A 22,245-nucleotide genomic window follows, 5' to 3' on the forward strand; every position below is an offset into this window, starting at 1 on the left:
TCCTTGTGGGCCGCTGGGAGGACCTCGATGTTCGGGCCCAGATTAAAGAGCGTAAGTATATACAGTACCGGTTGCTTGATGTAAACCAGTGTTTCCCGAACTCCAGTCCTCGTGGTCCCCACGGATCATGTGTTCAGGATTTCTATTTACTATGGAAATCCTGAAAACATGACCCCTGGGGACCATGAGGACTGGAGTTTGGGAAACACTGATGTTGTATACTAACCACTTTGTCCTTTCTCGTTTCAGGGAACAGAATTGTGAATCGGTGGCGGTCTGTGAGGGATCGTTTCAAGAAGGAGTTCAATAAAGAGATGCGGGCCCCGAGTGGATCTGGAGGACGCAGGAGCAAGTACAAGTGCGCAGAAGCCCTGTTGTTCCTCCGGGAAACAATGGTCACTAGAAGGTAAATATTACACACCACATGTGAAAAAAAATGTTAGATGTAAATTTTTTTTTTCAGCCAGGGCCATACCATGTCAGTATTTTAATTGTTTTTTTTTCTCTTTATTCCACAGCACGGTGAGCAGCACTCGGGAGCCTGCACGATTGGACCCTTCTGAGGCGATCCCTGAGGAGACCGGCACCGAGGGACACTTCGACCGCCCCGGTACATCTGCACCTTCCCAGCCTTCCCACACATTCGGCCCATCTGTCCCATCCACCAGCACAGGAGCATCGTGGCCGCCTACATTACATGAAGCTGCTGGTGAGGAGATCGCTTTCCCTTTACCCCACCCTTCTGCCCCTGCCACCTCTAGTACACCTGCGGGTACTGGGCGGCAGCGGCAGAGGGGTCAGGAAAAGACTTATGCGCCAGAGTTCTTGCATCTGAATGCATCTTTCCAGAACTGTCTAAAAGTCTTGTCAGAGCAAATCTCCGCAGGCTATCAGCAGATCAACTCCAGCATTCTGGAGGTGAAGACACTTCTGCAAACCATGCATTCAGAAGCAAGATCTTCGCCAAACCACACCTTTTTCAGGTCTGTTGTGGAGCGCATGGAAACGCTCTCTCCTGCCCAGCAGATGCATGTAATGCATTCATGCCACGCTGCTCTCCAGCAAGTTACCTCCCAACCTCCTCCTCCCACCACAGTAGCTCCTCCACCTGCACCCCCTCCAGCCACTTTCCATCCTCCCCCTCCTATTACATCTACACCCCCTCCAGCCACTTTCCATCCTCCCCCTCCTATTACATCTACACCCCCTCCAGCCACTTTCCATCCTCCCCCTCCTATTACATACCATCCACCTCCCCAGCACCATCCACCTCCCCAGCACCATCCACCTCCCCAGCACCAGCAACCTCCCCAGCACCAGCAACTTCCCCAGTACCAGCAACTTCCCCAGTACCAGCAACTTCCCCAGTACCAGCAACTTCCCCAGTACCAGCAAACTCCCCAGTACCTGCAAACTCCCCAGTACCAGCAACCTCCCCAGTACCAGACATCTCCCCACTTCCAGCAACCTGCCCCGTACCAGACATCTCCCCACTTCCAGCAACCTGCCCCGTACCAGACATCTCCCCACTTCCAGCAACCTGCCCCGTACCAAACTCCTTCCCCATACAACTTGCCATCAACATCATCTGCTCCTACAGTCCCTGCCCAACCCTCCACTCCACCACCCACCACCTCTTCTGCTTCCCACATGTCCACCCATTCTGTAGTTTTTTCCACACCTTCACCTCTAACTGTTCCTTCCCCACCACGATCCCAGTCCTCTCTCCACACTCCCAGTGTCGAAGTGTCCCGCAGCCCCTCCAGCAGTATTTCCACCACACACTACACAGATTTATAATGTGTGTATTTAAATAAAAATGACCAGTTTTATGGTTTCAAAGCTTTATTAAACAAGTTTATTAAAATTTTAAAAAAGTTTACTAAAAAAAACATTTTTCAATAACAGTTAAATTATTTTACACTGGTTGTCTGTCATTTCTTTCTGCGGCGAAAAAGGTTAAATACAGGGTATTTAAAAGGTGAAATGGTATTCAAAACTAGGTATATAACTGTGGGTAAATTTTAGCTTTTTGCCACAGTTGTGTTCCTGGTTGTGTTTGAAGCAAAGTATTTCACCTAAAAAGTTGTGTTTATTGTTGGTGATTTCCTAACAATGTACACAACTTTTGTTAAAAGGTGAAATACTTTGCATAAAACACAACCAGGTACACACCTGTGGCCTAAAGCTAAAAATAGTAAGACCATGACAAGATAGCCAACTTTGGTTGGCAAAGGTATATACTGTTGGTCCAGAAGGTACACAAGTTTGGTTAGGGCACAAATCTTTCACACTCTGTCATCCTGCCAGTGTACTCTGCCTTGAGGTGACAAAGTATAGTGCAAAATTGTCCCTCATTACTGAAACCGTCACAGAACTTCTAGTGGTAATGTCATGGTAATCTTGCAAGGTGGTTTCTTCAGAGGTGTCCTCAATGGAAATGGGTTCCTTGCAGATAACAAAATTGTGGAGTACCACGCACGCTTTGATCACCTCGTCCACAGTTTCTGTCTTGAGGTTGATCGCAGTCAATAGGACCCGCCATTTGGCTGTCAGAATACCAAAGGTACATTCAACCATTCTTCTTGCTCTTGTGAGGCGGTAATTAAAAATGCGTTTTGGTCTTGTCAATCCTCTGCTAGAGTACGGTTTCAAAAGGTGTTCTGACAGCTGGAAGGCTTCATCCCCTACACAGACAAATGGCATAGGTGGACCAGATGTTTGCGGCAGCGGTCTAGGTGGTGGGAACTGGAAGGTGTTTCCATACAGTTTACGCCCCATGGCAGACAGTTTGAAAACTTGAGAGTATTTGGAGCGGCCATAGGCCCCAATATCAACCGCAATAAATTTGTATTCCGCGTCAGCGATGGCCATGAGGACAATTGAAAAATATTTCTTGTAATTGAAATATTCCGATCCCGATCCAGCTGGCTTTACAATGCGGATATGTTTCCCGTCCACAGCACCCAAGCAGTTTGGAAACTGACATATCTGTTGAAATTTGTCAGCAATTTCAATCCACCTCTCTGTTGTGGGCTCTGGTAAAAACTCTTCAGCTAAGGAGTCCCACAGTGCACGGCATGTGTACTTCACTATTCCAGATATGGTGGAAATCCCGAGTCTGTACTGGAAATGCAGTGACGAAAGGGATTCTCCAGTTGCAAGAAATCTGTGGGGAATTAAAAAACAATAAATTAGTTTTAAATCACAGCATTACATACCAAAACTGAGCTATAACACTTGGAGATACAAACTACCACCAACAAGATTGCAGTGAAAGTGTGCTCTGATGCGAGCATATCCAATAAATGTGGCTTACCTTAAAGTCACCATCAGACGCTCTGCGGGTGAAACAGAGAAGCGGCAATAGGTGTCCGCTTTTCTTATGAGGTGTGCAATGCGCTCCACCAAGTAATCAAAATTCTCCATTTTCATCCTAACATATCCAAAAAATTTATCCGGGTTTCGTCGAAGGTCCATGCAGAGTGTAGAATAGACCCCACGCGTCATTCTCTTGGCTGTGATGGGGTGGATCCACAAACGTCGTCTACGATGCCTGATGCGCTGCTGTCTCGCTCTCTCCTTCTCCAGAACAATCACCCTCAAACGATTCGCCTCCGCTATAAAATCCGCCAAATTCTTCAAAATATTTCCAATGACAACATCCATCTTCGCCAGTAACTTGCTCTTCTCTCCAACCTGCACTTTCTCCTCTACAACCTGTCAAAGAAGGGCTGTAGGAACATGCTATATATAGTTTTCCAGTAGCCAATCCCGTTCGGAAGGCCACAAGGGTCAATTTTAAAAACCGGATCCGGCGTAATCCGTCGAAAAACGGATAGAAAAACGGATGAACTGGATGAGACGGATCCGGTTTTGTCTGTCAAGAAAAAGACTGATCCGCCAGAAAACCGGATCCGTCACATCCGGTTTTACGAAACATTTGCCGGATCCGGCGTTCCGGCACGACGCCGGATCGCGCCTGACGCCGAAAACCTGATGTGTGAAAGTAGCCTTAGTGTTTGTATTCAGCCAGTCCTGGTTGGGACTGGCTGAATTCCATTTTTGTCTCTGATCAGTTGATCTCTTTGCTCTGTTTTCAGGATATACCTGAGTGCTGATATAGTGATTTTGAAGTCTAGCGACTTCAGGGCCTTTTTTCCTATGAGACGGTTGGGACATTTTTTGTAGGGTTTTTTGCGGATTGCAGCCAGCATCTTTTCTGTCCTGTCCTATCTAGTTAGTTGGGCCCCATCGTTTGCTCAGCCTGTCTTTCTGTCTGTGTTTGTGTTTTCATCTGTTTTTCACCGACAATACATGTTGGGGGCTGTCTATTGCTTTGGGGTCTGCTCTGGGGCAGTTTAGATTTCCCCTTTCCTTCTTTAGGCTTATGTAGTTCTCCGGCTGTGACGAGGGGTCTAGGGCACCGTAGGAACCCCCCACGGCTACTGTTAGTTGTGGTGAATAGGATCAGGGGTCTGCAATCCGATAGCTACCAACCTCTCTGGTTTTCTGGACTTATCTTGTATTTTTGTTTTCTCCTCCTCCGGTGACTCATTCATAACATTCTCCCTTTTTCTTCCAAAAGTAACAGTGGTTATTAGGCCCAAAAAGTTAAATTTTATTTTCATCATACCACAGGGCAAGTCTTCAAAAATTAAGGTCTTTGTTCCTGTGTGCATTTGCAAACATTAATCTGACTTTTTAATGTTTCTTTTGGGGTAATGGTTTCTTCCTGGCAGAGTGGCCTTTCAGCCCATGTTGATACAGAACTCTTTTCACAGGGGATATTGTCACAATCTTACCAGCTTCCACCATCATCTTCACAATGTCTTGCTTTTGTCCTTGAGTTGATATGCACATGTTGAACCAAAGCACGTTCATCTCTGGGACACAGAACCCGTCTCTTTCCTAAGAGGTATGATGGCTGGACATTACCATCTTGTTTGTACTTGCGTATAATTGTTAGTAGGAAAGAGCAATTAGTTCAAGCTGCGTGTAAAAATTTCTTCTTTATTTCAACATTTAAAATATGTCATCTTCATAGTATATGCCACACACACGGACACGGCAACGCGTTTCGATCTGTATGATCTTTGTCAGAGCCATAGAGATACACTGATCTCAGCTACATATATACTACATTTGATCCAATGACATGCACAAATACAGTCACATGACAATTAAACTCATTAAAATTACAAAGCAATATACAAAATAAAATAAAAACATATGTTGTAAAAGAGAGATATTTATCTTTTCAACAGTAATGAAGCATTTGGTCATTTCGTTTATTCAGACCGTTCGGGGATCAGGCATTTAGGTGATAAATCCAAAAAGCCTCTCTTGTTAACAGGCGTCGCTTTGGTTCTCCGCCACGGAAAGGAATTTTAACCTGTTCTATTCCTTGCACTTGAAAGCTCGAAGTATTTCGAGCATGATGCCTAATGAAGTGCTGAGACACAGCTGATAAATTTCGATTCATGTTATTGGTATTCTGAATGTCATGTAGATGTTCCCTGATGCGCATCTTCATTTTTCTAGATGTGCACCCTATATATGATAATTTACAAATGGTACAATTTATTTTATATATTACATTAGTTGAATTACAATTAATATATTGTTTTATAGTATATTGCACTTTATTTGCCGCATCAGAAAAAATTTTTGTGACATTTGCATATCTACACGTTTTACATTTTGTAGTTCCACATCTAAAGAAACCGTTACAGGTTAACCAGGTTTTGTTTATTTTACTATTAAGAGAAAATAAATTAGGTGATAATTTGTCTCCCAATGTAGGAGCTCTTCTCGACACTATATTAATGCCTGGCTTTAATATATCTGCTAATTTACTATCTTCATATAAAATGGGCAAATATCTATTGATAATTCCCTTAATTTGTGGAAATTGACGACTAAACTGAAAACAAATATATGGTTTCTTCCCAATAGTTGTCTCATTTGCAATGCCACTGGCAAAAATCATTTCATTGCGTTTTTTCTTTTCTACTATTCGTTGTGCTCGATTTAAAGACCAATCTGGATACATGCGATTTTTTAATTTTTTCTTTACATGTTCCAGTTCACTATCTAGATTGCTATCTTCACTACAATTGCGTTTAACCCTTGTGAGTTCTCCCACTGGTATTGCTTTGAGGGTATGTTTATTGTGGCTACTAGTCGCATGCAAGATGGTATTCCCACTATAGTGTTTATGATGTGTTTTCGTAGAGATTCTTTCCCCCTCAGCACCAAATAAATCCAAATCCAAAAAAGATATATATTCCATATTGTGTTCATGCGTAAATTTAATGTTGTATTGGTTAGAATTTAGATATTGCATGAAGCCGGGTATGGCAGATACATCTCCATCCCAAATTATTAGGGTATCATCGATATATCTGCCATACCATGCCACCTGTCTGTAAAAAGGATTGGAGTCTGAGAAAATAAATTCATATTCCCAATAAGACATGACCAGGTTTGCAAGGGACGGTGAAAATTTAGCTCCCATGGCTACTCCCTTCAACTGTAAATAATAACACTGATTGAAGGAAAAAAAATTGTGACATCAAAAATATTACTACCTGCAAAATATAATTAAATCTATAGAATAGTTGCTAAACCTTTCTAAATGAAATTGCAGAGCTCTTATTGCTAGATCATGAGGGATGCATGTATATAATGATACTACATCACAGCTAAGCCATGAATATGAAGACAGCCAAACCTTATTGGAAAAAATTTGTAACACCTGTTTGGAATCTCTAATGTAGCCAGGCATCCTTTGTACTAGGGGTTGCAACAATGTGTCAACCCATTGTGACAAGTGCTCATGTGCTGAGCCGATGCCCGAGACAATCGGCCGCATGGGAGGAATGCCACTGCCTTTGTGTATTTTGGGTACTCCATATATAATTGGGAGCACCGGTTTTTTCACTTGCAGATATTCTGCTTGTTTTTTGGTAATGACTCCCAACTCCAAACCCTCTATTATAATTTGGTTAGTTTTATCCTTGAATTGTTCTAAAGCATTGTGATCCAGTTTCCTATATGTCAATTTATCTGACAATAACTCAATCATTTTATCATAATAATCTTTGGAATCTAAAACCACAACAACCCCACCTTTATCTGACATTTTTATAACAATGTCTGTCATTGATTTTAATTCTCTTAGGCTAGTTTCACACTTGCTTTTTTTTGCAGCGCGTTTTTCCCGCAAAAAAACGCATTAAAAAAACGCATACAAAAGCATACAACTGCTGCGTTTTTTTCAAGCATTTTTATGAGCATGCATGAAAAAAACGCAGCGTTTTTATGCGTTTGTATGCGTTTTTAGTGCGTTTTTACCGCGTTTGCGTTTTTTTCCAACATTAGGTGGCCCCTCACACTAACCCAAACCATGACTTTACTAACCCTAACCCTAACCCTAACTAACCCTAACCCTGACCCTAACCCTTAACCAAACCATACTTAACCCAAACCCTAAACCCTAACTAACCCTGACCCTAACCCTAACTAACCCTAACCCTGACCCTAACCCTTAACCAAACCATACTTAACCCAAACCCTAAACCCTAACTAACCCTAACCCTAACTAACCCTGACCCTAACCCTTAACCAAACCATACTTAACCCTAACCCAAACCCTAAACCCTAACTAACCCTAACCCTGACCCTAACCCTTAACCAAACCATACTTAACCCTGACCCTAACCCTTAACCAAACCATACTTAACCCTGACCCTAACCCCAACCCTGACCCTAACCCTAAACCCCTTTAACTAACCCTAACTCTAACCCAAACCCCTAAATTCCATGGTTAAAAAAAAAAAACACTTGTGCAAAAAAACGCATACATAAGCATGCCAATGCGCACATATGCGCACCCATAGGCTAGAATGGCCATTTTTAGCGCAAAATGTGCGCATATGTGCGCATGCGCTTTTTTGCAGGGCCAAAAAATGCAACATGCTGCGTCTGGAAAATACCAGCGCACACCCCAAAAAAACGCAGCGCATGAAAATCGCATACGTGCGCATGCCAGCGCGCAGGTATGCGCACCCATGTTAAATATAGGGGAAAAAACGCATGCGCACATATGCGTTTTTTTCCAGCGCAAAAAAACGCAAATGTGAAACCAGCCTTAGGGCTGCAAATTGCTTACCAGACAGATTTTTAAATTTACCTATTTTTATTATTAAACAAAATTTGCAATTCCTTTTCCACTGTATCTTGGAATCGGTCCATACACTCAGATCTCGCGTGGACCGGATAAAAATAGGGATTTTTTGTGGAAAAATTTGATGACTGATTAACATATTCCATTTCTCTGTTTTTTTCTGTATCCAAATCTTGTAAAGTTACCAAAGACACCTGCTCCTGAAAGTTCATGTGTAGAAATTCGTTAGTTATTATCTGAGTGTTGTCATCACGTTTTCCTTCTTCATTAATTGTTGTTTGTAAATCGTTCATAAAATGTTTTTTAACAGTCAAGTTACGCATGAACTTGTTCACATCTAGTATAGTTGTGAACAGATCAAAGTCCTGATCCGGAGCAAAGTTTAACCCCAAGGATAAGATCTCAATTTGATCTGGAGTTAAATCTCTAGATGAATAATTTTGCACATTTTTAATTACTTGATCATATATCGCTTCTTGCGGGTGGTGATTCCTAATGCGCCTGTGGTGCTTTCGACCCCCGCGCCTCTTGCGTTTTTTGAAAAATGTTGACCTGTATTCACACTGCTTGGTGCATTATCGTCTGAAGCACTTAAGTAATTGTCAGAAGAGTCCGGGTCTGATGATGTGAAGGAAACATGCGGTTTGTTTGATCTTGATCTTGAATATTTGCGTTTTTTGTGAGCATGGCTTTGTTTGAGAATGGACTTGGGAATTTTGTCAAAATTAGTCCACTTGCCCCAATCATATACTTTGTTGCTTGTGTAATCATTAGTATCTCGCACAAATTTTTTCTTCTTTCTGGTTATGACTTCTTCCTCCAAAGCTGAAACTTTCTCATTTATTTTTGCTATGGAAGAATCAAACTGTGCCAATGTCTTATATTGCAGTATAGACGAATTGACTGTTTCCATCTCTTGCTGAATATCTTTCAGTTTGATCTCTTCCTGCCGGACAATCAGTTTCATTAAATTCTGAGAACAATTACTTAGAATGGTATTCCATTGCTCTCTAAATTCATCCGAGTAGATTGTGGTGGGAATTTTTTTAATTCGCAAACCTCTCGGTATCATTTCTTTGCTCACATAATTGTTAAGCGTTTCATGATCCCACCACAATTTCATTTCCTGCATACAAAGTTTTTCCAAATTATTCAGACATTCATTAAAGCCTATAACACTGCTGTCTGGCTCTTGCTGATTGGAAAAAACCTCTGCAGCCTTTAAAGACCGATCCCTGTTAAGGTCTGTGGCCATATTAAAACGTGACCTTTAAGAATGTTGTCCCGTGTAGGCAAAGAGAAAGAATTCTTATATATACAGTTCTGATGCCTTAGATATCCATCAATAAATACAAATCTGGGAGCAAGGTAGTCCAACCATAACATGAAAAACAAACAAAAGCCAGCTCACCAGGTATTCACCGCAGACCTCGGAACTCCGTCTGGACTGACGTATGATCAATAGGAAAGAGGCTTTAATGTTTGATTCTTCCATAGCATAAATAAATGAGAAAGTTTCAGCTTTGGAGGAAGAAGTCATAACCAGAAAGAAGAAAAAATTTGTGCGAGATACTAATGATTACACAAGCAACAAAGTACATGATTGGGGCAAGTGGACTAATTTTGACAAAATTCCCAAGTCCATTCTCAAACCAAGCCATGCTCACAAAAAACGCAAATATTCAAGATCAAACAAACTGCATGTTTCCTTCACATCATCAGACCCGGACTCTTCTGACAATTACTTAAGTGCTTCAGACGATAATGCACCAAGCAGTGTGAATACAGGTCAACATTTTTCAAAAAACGCAAGAGGCGCGGGGGTCGAAAGCACCACAGGCGCATTAGGAATCACCACCCGCAAGAAGCGATATATGATCAAGTAATTAAAAATGTGCAAAATTATTCATCTAGAGATTTAACTCCAGATCAAATTGAGATCTTATCCTTGGGGTTAAACTTTGCTCCGGATCAGGACTTTGATCTGTTCACAACTATACTAGATGTGAACAAGTTCATGCGGAACTTGACTGTTAAAAAACATTTTATGAACGATTTACAAACAACAATTAATGAAGAAGGAAAACGTGATGACAACACTCAGATAATAACTAACGAATTTCTACACATGAACTTTCAGGAGCAGGTGTCTTTGGTAACTTTTACAAGATTTGGATACAGAAAAAAACAGAGAAATGGAATATGTTAATCAGTCATCAAATTTTTCCACAAAAAAATCCCTATTTTTATCCGGTCCACGCGAGATCTGAGTGTATGGACCGATTCCAAGATATAGTGGAAAAGGAATTGCAAATTTTGTTTAATAAGAAAAATAGGTAAATTTAAAAATCTGTCTGGTAAGCAATTTGCAGCCCTAAGAGAATTAAAATCAATGACAGACATTGTTATAAAAATGTCAGATAAAGGTGGGGTAGTTGTGGTTTTAGATTTCAAAGATTATTATGATAAAATGATTGAGTTATTGTCAGATAAATTGACATATAGGAAACTGGATCACAATGCTTTAGAACAATTCAAGGATAAAACTAACCAAATTATAATAGAGGGTTTGGAGTTGGGAGTCATTACCAAAAAACAAGCAGAATATCTGCAAGTGAAAAAAACGGTGCTCCCAATTATATATGGAGTACCCAAAATACACAAAGGCAGTGGCATTCCTCCCATGCGGCCGATTGTCTTGGGCATCGGCTCAGCACATGAGCACTTGTCACAATGGGTTGACACATTGTTGCAACCCCTAGTACAAAGGATGCCTGGCTACATTAGAGATTCCAAACAGGTGTTACAAATTTTTTCCAATAAGGTTTGGCTGTCTTCATATTCATGGCTTAGCTGTGATGTAGTATCATTATATACATGCATCCCTCATGATTTAGCAATAAGAGCTCTGCAATTTCATTTAGAAAGGTTTAGCAACTATTCTATAGATTTAATTAATTATATTTTGCAGGTAGTAATATTTTTGATGTCACATAATTTTTTTTCCTTCAATCAGTGTTATTATTTACAGTTGAAGGGAGTAGCCATGGGAGCTAAATTTTCACCGTCCCTTGCAAACCTGGTCATGTCTTATTGGGAATATGAATTTATTTTCTCAGACTCCAATCCTTTTTACAGACAGGTGGCATGGTATGGCAGATATATCGATGATACCCTAATAATTTGGGATGGAGATGTATCTGCCATACCCGGCTTCATGCAATATCTAAATTCTAACCAATACAACATTACATTTACGCATGAACACAATATGGAATATATATCTTTTTGGATTTGGATTTATTTGGTGCTGAGGGGGAAAGAATCTCTACGAAAACACATCATAAACACTATAGTGGGAATACCAACTTGCATGCGACTAGTAGCCACAATAAACATACCCTCAAAGCAATACCAGTGGGAGAACTCACAAGGGTTAAACGCAATTGTAGTGAAGATAGCAATCTAGATAGTGAACTGGAACATGTAAAGAAAAAATTAAAAAATCGCATGTATCCAGATTGGTCTTTAAATCGAGCACAACGAATAGTAGAAAAGAAAAAACGCAATGAAATGATTTTTGCCAGTGGCAATGCAAATGAGACAACTATTGGGAAGAAACCATATATTTGTTTTCAGTTTAGTCGTCAATTTCCACAAATTAAGGGAATTATCAATAGATATTTGCCCATTTTATATGAAGATAGTAAATTAGCAGATATATTAAAGCCAGGCATTAATATAGTGTCGAGAAGAGCTCCTACATTGGGAGACAAATTATCACCTAATTTATTTTCTCTTAATAGTAAAATAAACAAAACCTGGTTAACCTGTAACGGTTTCTTTAGATGTGGAACTACAAAATGTAAAACGTGTAGATATGCAAATGTCACAAAAAATTTTTCTGATGCGGCAAATAAAGTGCAATATACTATAAAACAATATATTAATTGTAATTCAACTAATGTAATATATAAAATAAATTGTACCATTTGTAAATTATCATATATAGGGTGCACATCTAGAAAAATGAAGATGCGCATCAGGGAACATCTACATGACATTCAGAATACCAATAACATGAATCGAAATTTATCAGCTGTGTCTCAGCACTTCATTAGGCATCATGCTCGAAATACTTCGAGCTTTCAAGTGCAAGGAATAGAACAGGTTAAAATTCCTTTCCGTGGCGGAGACCCAAAGCGACGCCTGTTAACAAGAGAGGCTTTTTGGATTTATCACCTAAATGCCCGAATAATAATAATAATAAATTTTATTTTTATAGCGCCGACATATTCCGCAGCACTTTCCATTTCAGAGGGGATTTGTACAGACAATAGACATTACAGCATAACAATAATCACATACAGTAGATTATAACAAATAACAAGAGGAGTGAGGGCCCTGCTCGCAAGCTTACAGTCTATGAGGAAAGAGGTAGACACGAAAGGTGGGTGGTAACAGTTGCTCTGATTGTATGGACCAGCCATAATGTTAAGTGTGTAACAGTACAGACACAGAGGGCTAATGGATGCATAAAGCATGTGGGAACATGATGCTGGGAACCTGGTTATGGTAAAACTTTTGGCTCTGCCACACAGGGATAGGTTAGGTTAATGTGTTGAGGCGATAGGCCAGTCTGAATAAATGTGTTTTCAGGACACACTTAAAATTGTGGGGATTAATCGTATTGACCTGGGAAGTGCATTCCAAAGAATTGGCGCGGCACGTGTAAAGTCTTGGAGACGGGAGTGGGAGGTTCTGACTATTGAGGATACTAACCTCAGGTCATCAGCAGAACGGAGGGTGCGGGTAGGGTGGTATACTGAAACAAGGGAGGAGATGTAGGGTGGTGCTGAGCCATGGAGGGCTTTGTGGGTGAGGGTAATAAGTTTATACTGAATTCTGGAGTGGATGGGTAGCCAGTGTAATGACTGGCACAAGGTAGAGGCATCGGTGTAACGATTGGTGAGGAATATGATCCTGGCTGCAGCATTCAAGACAGATTGGAGAGGGGAGAGTTTGGTAAGAGGGAGACCGATTAGAAGAGAGTTACAATAGTCGAGACGAGAATGAATAAGAGAAACAGTAAGAGTTTTTGCAGAGTCAAAAGTAAGAAAAGGTCGAATTCTAGAAATGTTTTTGAGGTGCAGATGACAAGAGCGAGCCAGTGATCGAATGTGGGGGGCAAAGGAAAGCTCGGAATCAAGTATGACCCCAAGACAGCGGGCCTGTTGCTGGGGAGTAATAGTGGAACCACACACAGAAATAGCAATGTCGGGTATAGGTACATTAGTAGCGGGAGGAAACACCAGGAGTTCAGTCTTTGACAGGTTCAGTTTCAGATATAGTGAGGACATGATATTAGACACAGCGTTTAGACAATCGCCAGTGTTTTCTAGAAAGGCTGGCGTGATGTCAGGAGAAGAAGCGTATAATTGGGTGTCATCAGCATAGAGATGGTACTGGAAACCAAATCTACTGATTGTTTGACCAATAGGGGCAGTGTACAAGGAGAAGAGGAGGGGGCCTAGAACCGATCCTTGAGGAACCCCAACAGTAAGGGGAAGGTGAGAGGAGGAGGAACCGGCAAAAGAAACAGTAAAGGAGCGGTCGGAGAGATAGGAGGAGAACCAGGAGAGAACGGTGTCCTTGAGGCCAATGGAATGGAGCATAGTGAGGAGGAGCTGATGATCCACAGTGTCGAATGCTGCAGAGAGATCCAAGAGAATTAGCATGGAGTAATGACCATTTGATTTAGCTGTTAGCAGATCATTAGAGACTTTAGTGAGGGCAGTTTCGGTGGAGTGTAAAGAGCGGAAACCGGATTGGAGAGGGTCGAGAAGAGAGTTTTCTGAGAGATAGCGGATAAGACGGGAGTGGACCAGGCGTTCCAGGAGTTTAGAGATGAAGGGAAGATTAGAGACAGGTCTATAGTTAGCGGCACAGTTTTGGTCGAGGGATGGTTTTTTAAGTAGTGGATGTATGATGGCATGCTTAAATGAGGAGGGAAAAATACCAGAAGAGAGAGAGAGGTTAAATATTTTAGTTAGGTGAGGGGTGACAGCAGGGGAAAGGGACTGGAGGAGATGTGACGGAAATGGGTCACTGGTGCAAGTAGTTGGGCGAGATGATGCAAGGAGCCTGCTTACTTCTTCTTCTGTGACTGGTTCAAAATCAGAGAGTGAGTTAGATGCAGTGGTGGAGGGAGGACAGTGCATGGTATGAGGGGATTTGGAGATAATTTCCTGTCGGATCTGGTCAATTTTTTCTTTGAAGTAATTGGCCAGATCGTCAGCTCGGAGCTCCGTGGTTGGGGCCTGTACTCTTGGATTGAGTAGACAATGAAAAGTGTCAAAGAGACGTTTCGGGTTGTTGGACAGTGAGGTGATGAGGGTGTTGAAATAGGTTTGTTTGGAGAGGTGAAGGGCAGTGTTGTATGTTCTAAGCATAAACTTAAAATGGATGAAATCTTCGTGTAGATTGGATTTTCTCCACAGACGTTCGGCGCACCTGGAGCACCGCTGCAGGAAACGTGTTTGCACCGTGTGCCAGGGTTGTCGCCGTCTGTGTTGTGGTGTTCTATTTATAGGGGGTGCAAATTCATCCAGGGCACTTTGAAGTGTTTCATTGTAATGCTTCAATGCAGAATCAGGACATGAGAGGGAGATAGGGGCCAATGAAGACTGCAAGTTCTTCAGAAGTTTCTGGGTGTATGTTTCTATAAGTCTGGACAGTGGGGGTGACCTGAGCAGCCTGGCAGTTTTTTATAGAGAATGAAAGAAGATTGTGGTCAGAGAGTGGGAGAGGGGAGTTTGCAAAATCATCCACTGCACAAAGCCGAGAGAAGACCAAGTCGATGGAGTTTCCGTCTTCATGCGTTGGAGAATTAGTAAGCTGCGAAAGCTGCGAAATTAGTAAGCTGCGAACGGTCTGAATAAACGAAATGACCTAATGCTTCATTACTGTTGAAAAGATAAATATCTCTCTTTTACAACATATGTTTTTATTTTATTTTGTATATTGCTTTGTAATTTTAATGAGTTTAATTGTCATGTGACTGTATTTGTGCATGTCATTGGATCAAATGTAGTATATATGTAGCTGAGATCAGTGTATCTCTATGGCTCTGACAAAGATCATACAGATCGAAACGCGTTGCCGTGTCCGTGTGTGTAGCATATACTATGAAGATGACATATTTTAAATGTTGAAATAAAGAAGAAATTTTTACACGCAGCTGGAACTAATTGCTCTTTCCTATTGATCATACGTCAGTCCAGACGGAGTTCCGAGGTCTGCGGTGAATACCTGGTGAGCTGGCTTTTGTTTGTTTTTCATATAATTGTTAGTGCAAATGAACGAGGCACCTTCAGGTATTTTGAAATTGTACCCAATTATGAGCCACACTTGTGCAAGTGCAAAATTCTTTTCCTCATACCTTGGCTGATTTCTTGAGACTTTCCCATGATGCTACACAAAGAGGCAGTGTGTTTCAGGTGTGCATTAAAATACATCCACAGTTGTCTCTAATTAACTACATATCATCATCATATGGGCAACCCAGAATTGTTAAAAAGGCATAGTAATCTTAGTGTTTGTAAACTTTTGACTTTGCAGTAAGTAATAAAAATGGGTTAAAACATTATCTCCTAAAACTAGAAAGGTTTATTGTGATTTCGTTTCAGATATTGAGAAAAACATGCATATCTGTCTTTTTATATGGTGTACAGTGAGGGAAATAAGTATTTGATCCCTTGCTGATTCTGTAAGTTTGCACACTGACAAAGACATGAACGGTCTATAATTTTAAGGTGTAATGATCCTACTACTATGCCATATTCTGAGTATACTTCTAGAAGGTTACGTGGCTTTACAGACACACGCTGTGGGCTTTTGACCCCCCTTTCCACCTCCTCTCTCCCTCTGCCTGCGTGTGTAATCCTATACTCCTTCCTCCCCCTCCCTCAAGGGGGATCAGAATACAATCCTTTATCTGAAACATGTGCTCTTTTGTCTAAGAGAGTTGATCTAAGATCTAAATATTAGGGCATATCTTGACCCCAGTTGGTGTTATAGGTATGAAAGTTATATATTTGGGATGTGCTTCGTTAGAGCTACCCACCCCTTTAGTTTTCTAGACTCCTGCTTCGGTGGAATCCAAGAAATGGATTCCTACTTAACCGGTCCATACAGGTACTTCGTCTTTGGGTTCAAATTAATGCCAGGCTCATGCTCGGAAGTTGGTAGTTCCGTCATTGCTCTACGAGGTTCCCTCCCCGAGATATGATACTTATGAGTTTTCAGTACGTGTTAGCCCCTCTGAGAAAAGAGGAGTGCTTCCATAACTCAGCCCCCTCAGTGATGTCACGACCAGGGGGTATAAGATAGTGAGAGCTCATTTTGCAGGTGTCTTTGCCTTGGAAGTCTGATACAGATAGGCTCTGTGATGCACTGTGATGTATCGCCTCTCCCCCCGCACTGCATGGTCTGCTATAAAATGACTTAAGCAACTGTAAGTGTTTTCTCGTTTTAATCCCTGTTGTTTTGTAATCGTTTGTACATATTTTAATTGTCTCATTTTGTAATATCTTTTATACCTTTTGTAAACACTGCCTACCTTTTGGAGAAAAATCTATAAAATTACAACCTTCATTTCTCCTTGCTCTATAACGTACGCTCAAGTCCTCTGAGGCTAAATTCGCTACTGATTGGGTTGGCTCCTGACCTGTTACTAATCATAGGAATAGGAGCTGGTGGCTGCACCGTGTCCTGGGCTTGTTGGGCAAAGCTTGCAGTGACGGAACGGGTTTTATAAGCATATTGCCTGACTGCGGCTGGGAGTAGTTATATTTCCCTCGCTGCAGCGTGCCAAATAGCCAGTACACATCCCGGCACCCCGTCTGCCACTGATTACCCTAGGTGCAGTTCCCTAACTGACCTGAGGGTAAGGGGGCGCCAGAGAGCTGCAAGTTCCAAAACAGGAACTGGAGTGGGGTCATAAAATGGCATCTCTGACAAACTGGGGACAACCAAACACCCCGGTTCATGACATATTGGTGGCAGCGGTGGGATAACCAAATATATATCCCCCTGCAATTCATCACATATTGGTGGCAGTGGTGGGATACCCAAATATATCCCCCCTGCAATTCCTGACATAAGGGTAGGTTAATTTTAACATTGAGAGATAGAATATCAAAAATAAAATCCAGAAAATCACATTGTATAAATTTATTTACATTTTTCAGTGAGAAATAAGTATTTGATCCCTCTGGCAAACAAGACTTAATACTTGGTGGCAAAACCCTTGTTGTCAAGCACAGCAGTCTGACGTTTTTTGTAGTTAATGATAAGGTTTGCGCACATTTCAGGAGGAATTTTGGTCCACTCCTCTTTGCAGATCATCTCTAAATCATTAAGATTTTGAGGCTGTTGCTTGGCATCTTAGAGCTTCAACTCCCTCCATAAGTTTTCTATGGGATTAAGGTCTGGAGACTGGCTAGGCCACTCCATGACCTGCATGTGCTTCTTTTTGAGCCACTCCTTTGTTGCCTTGGCTGTATATTTTGGGTCATTGTCTTGCTGGAAGGCTCAGCCACGACCCATGTTTAATGTCCTGGTGGAGGGAAGGAGGTTGTCACTCAGGATTTTACGGTACATGGCTCCATCCATTCTCCCATTGATGGGGTGAAGTAGTCCTGTGCTCTTAGCAGAGAAACAACCCCAAAACATTGTTTCCACCTCCATGCTTGACAGTGGGGACGGTGTTCTTTAGGTCATAGGCAGCTGTTGTGAGTTAATTTTCCCCTTCGTCACTGAGGTCTGGTGAACTCCCTATTCTGGTAAAGTAAGGTAATGAGCGTGATTATCAGGCACCTGAGCCTAATGAGGATGACTGGCTGAGTGGAGTCACGGACTGGATATAAGGCTGCCGACGCCCTTCTGCCCTGCGGGTGATTTCTCTGTGGACTTCTAGGACACCAGTCTGATTCCTGCTCCTCTAAAGCTAAGTTTTCTGTTTTGCCTGTTAGCTTTTTTGTTTTGTTTTTTGTTTTCCTTGCTTTTCTGTATTCTGCCATTCCCTGCTGGGGTGAGCTGAATCTCCTTTTGCCTGTAGCTCTGTCTTCAGAATATTCCTGAGTACTGACATAGCTTTTTTGAAGCCTAGCGTCTTCAGGGCCTTTTTCACTGTCAGTCTGTTGGCTCATATTTTCATAGGGTTTTTCACGGATTGCAGACAGCAGCCTTCCTGTCCTTTTCTATCTAGTTAGCTTGGGCCCCGTCTTTGCTCAGTCTATCTTTCTGTCTGTGTTAGTATTTTCATCTTGCTTCACCGTCATTATATGTTGGGGGCTGCCTATTGCTTTGGGGTCTGCTCTGGGGCAGTTTAGATTTCCCCTTTCTTTAGGCCTATTTAATTCTCCGGCTGTGATCGAGGGGTCTAGGGCATCGTAGTAACCCCCCACGGCTACTGCTAGTTGTGTTGATAGGTTCAGGGGTCTGCAATCCGATAGCTGCCAACTTCTCTGGTTTTCTGGACTTAGCAAGCATTTTGTTTTTGCCTCCTACGGTGACTCAATCATAACAGGCAGCATTTCTCTTCCTCCAAGCACGGCGAGTTGAGTTAATGCCAAAGACCTCAATTTTTGTCTCATCTAACCACAGGACCTTCTCCAAAACACTCACAGAATCATCCAGGTGTTCATTGGCAAACTTCAGATGGGCCTGCACATGTGCCTTTTTGAGCAAGGGAACCTTGCGGGCATTGCAGGATTTTAAACCTTTATGGCATAATGTGTTACCAATGATTTTCTTGGTGACTGTGGTCCCAGCTGCCTTGAGATCATTAGCAAGTTTTCCCTGTGTAGTTTTGGCTGATCTCTCTCCTTCCTCATGATCAAGGATATCCCACGAAGTGAGATTTTGCATGGTGTCCCAGATCGATGTCGATCGACAGTCATTTTGTATTTCTTCCATTTTCTTACTATTGCTCCAAAAGTTGTCTCTTTCTCACCCAGCGTTTTACTTATGGTTTTGTAGCCCATTCCAGCTTTGTGCAGGTCTATGATCTTGTCCCTGACATCCTTATAAAGCTCTTTGGTCTGGCCCATGTTGTAGACGTTAGAGTCTGACTGAGTGTGTGGACAGGACTAAGACAGCTGACTTTAATGCAGGTAACGAGTTGATTAGGAGCATCTAACTGGTCTGTAGGAGCCAGAACTCTTAATGGTTAGTAGGGGATCAAATACACATTTCTCACTGCAAAATGCAAATAAATTGATTTTCAGGAATTTATTTTTGATATTCTATCTCTCAATGTTAAAATTAACCTACCCTTAAAATTATAGACTGTTCATGTCTTTGTCAGTGGGCAAACTTGCAAAATCAGCAAGGGATCAAATACATATTTCCCCCACTGTATGTAAACTTCTGGTTTCAACTGTATTGGAATAGTTTTTTTGTTTTTTGCTGTATTATACTCATAACATCCCTAGTATATCATTTCCCAGATGCACATTGTGGAGGAGTCTGGTTGGTCCTTACATGGTCCTCCAGCTAGTATTCATGTTAGCTTCAATGGCTTTTTAATTGTTTTTAAACGTCTCTTTTGTCTTGCGTACATATGTGTTTAAATAAAATTATTGATGTTATTTAATGGTGATCCTAGCCTTGTGTTTGCACACTTCTTTTTCTCCCATGTTTTCCGCAAGTGTGTGGCTAGTGATTCTGTAAATTATTTTGTAGTGCCTTCAGTATTTTTTTCATTATTGCAATGTAGCGGCTACCAAAAAAAGTAATTCTTGCTTTTTTATTTTTTTCTCGTTACACTGTTTAGCGATCGGGTTAATTCTTTTTTTATATTGATTGGGCGACAGGGCTGCCACTAGGAATTTCAGGGCCCCATACTGGCAAAATTTTCGGGGCCCCCTTGAGATTCTGCCCAGGCTCCACCCTAGCCCCGCCTCCACCCCTCAAACTGTCCGCAGTCCCACCCCGCTCTCTTGGAAAAACTCCATCCACGTCTCGCCAATCACACATTAACAGTTCCCATCACCGGATCTCACACATAGCCAGCAGCTTTTGTTTTGGCCTAAAGATTTTTTTAATCTGCCACCACAACACGGTAGACTCTACTCTAATATATTAAACATTTGTTAAAATATGCAATACAATTTAGGTATATTTTTATTTATTTTCCAATTTTTTAAATTACCAATAATATCACAAGTCACAAATACCACTGCACTATGACCAGACACAATATTACCACCACATAGTGACCTATAATACCACATACAAGGAACAGATACCGCCACACCAAGTCCACACCACATATTACCACCACAGTGACCAAATAATATCACATACAAGGAACAAATACCACCGCAATATGTCCAGACCACATATTACCACCATACAGTGACCAAATAATATCACATAGAAGGAACAAATACCACCACACCATGACTAGATCACATATTACCAACACATGGTGAGTGAATACTACAATACTGATCATTAATAAAAAATCACAATACTATCACCATAAGTGCCATTATTATACACAGGACATCTGTACTTAGTATGCAGTATCTTTGTACAGGTAATACAGTGATCACCAGTGACAATATACACAGGAGCTCTGTATATAGTGTCAGTGTAAAGGTAATACAGTGATCACTGGTGACATTGTACACAGGAAATCTGCATATAGTGTCAGTGTACAGATAACACACTAACTCACTAGTGATGTCTCTAGGTAGAATCCTTCAGCTTCGCTTTTCATCTTCATCCAGCACAGACCGCCATCACGTCTTCCAGCCAGGGCTCGTCTCTGCAGGAAATCACACAGTTATCTAGAGCTCCGCTTGCAGAACACATTACTTAATTTTTTCGCAAATTCTACACTATACCAGATGAAGAAAAAAAGGTGACAGTGTCGCTCTGCACAGTAACAGGACCACCCCCCATTTAAAACAGTGTGCGCAAAAAATAGAAATCTCTTAATTAGCCCCTATGGTAATAATATCCCTCATGCTGACCCCGTGTATCTTATTTCTGGCTCCAGCCATATGTTCTCCCATCCTGCCCTCATGAGTATCCATTCAGCCCCCATATGATCTCCCCATCCTGCCCCATCTGTGCCATAATCCTGCCCCATCTGTCCCATGATCCTGACACATCTGTCCCAAGATCCTGCAGTATGATCCTGCCGCTCCATCTGTCTCCATTATATCCATCCTGCCCCCATGATCCTGCCCCATCTGTCTCCATCCTACCCCATCTGTCTCCATCCTCCCTCATATTCCTGCCCCCTGTGTCTCCCATCCTGCCCCCTGTGTCTCCCATCCTGCCCCCTGTGTCTCCCATCCTGCCCCCCGTGTCTCCCATCCTGCCCCCCGTGTCTCCCATCCTGCCCCCCGTGTCTCACATTCTGCCCCCCGTGTCTCACATTCTGCCCCCCGTGTCTCACATTCTGCCCCCCGTGTCTCACATTCTGCCCCCCGTGTCTCACATTCTGCCCCCTCTGTCTCACATTCTGCCCCCTGTGTTTCCCATCCTGCCCCCTGTGTTTCCCATCCTGCCCCAGGCTTGCCACTTTCAATAAAAAAAAGAAAACACTTTCTCCTTGCCTAGCCACGGTCCAGCGCCGACGTCCACCCTGGCATTTCAGCACGGACTTGCCGGCGAATGACAATAACATCATACGCCGGCGGCGTGCGTACTGTTGTCAGCTGGCTGCTTTTAACTATTGCTGTTCGGGCCAGCACGGCAATAGAGTTTAACTGAACCTACATCTCGGACGCAGGTTTATTTACAGCACCAGCAGAAGCCTGTCGCTAGGGCCTGGAGAGGAGATGAGATGGGGCCCGATGCGGGCCCCCTCTGTTCATTGGGTGCCATATGCCAGTCATACTGCCCTGATGGCAGCCCTGTCAGGCGATTCTGAATGGGGTGATACCAAATGTGTGCATATTTTATTTTTTTATTGTTTCATTTTGAATGGGGCTGAAGGGGGTGATTTGAACTTTTATATTTTATTTTTGTAA

The 22,245-nt window shown here is 42.1% G+C and overlaps 1 protein-coding gene across 3 annotated transcripts in view; it reads left to right on the forward strand.

Annotated features, from left to right (window-relative positions):
* The window catches only part of NDUFAF7 (NADH:ubiquinone oxidoreductase complex assembly factor 7), a 120,587-nt gene that overhangs the window by 93,642 nt on the left and 4,700 nt on the right, over positions 1–22,245 (forward strand). The gene's annotated exons all lie outside the window — the stretch shown is intronic.

Source organism: Dendrobates tinctorius, unplaced genomic scaffold (assembly GCF_039654945.1).
Source record: "Dendrobates tinctorius isolate UK_male_01 unplaced genomic scaffold, ASM3965494v1 ptg000293l, whole genome shotgun sequence".
Classification (NCBI taxonomy): Eukaryota; Metazoa; Chordata; class Amphibia; order Anura; family Dendrobatidae; genus Dendrobates; species Dendrobates tinctorius.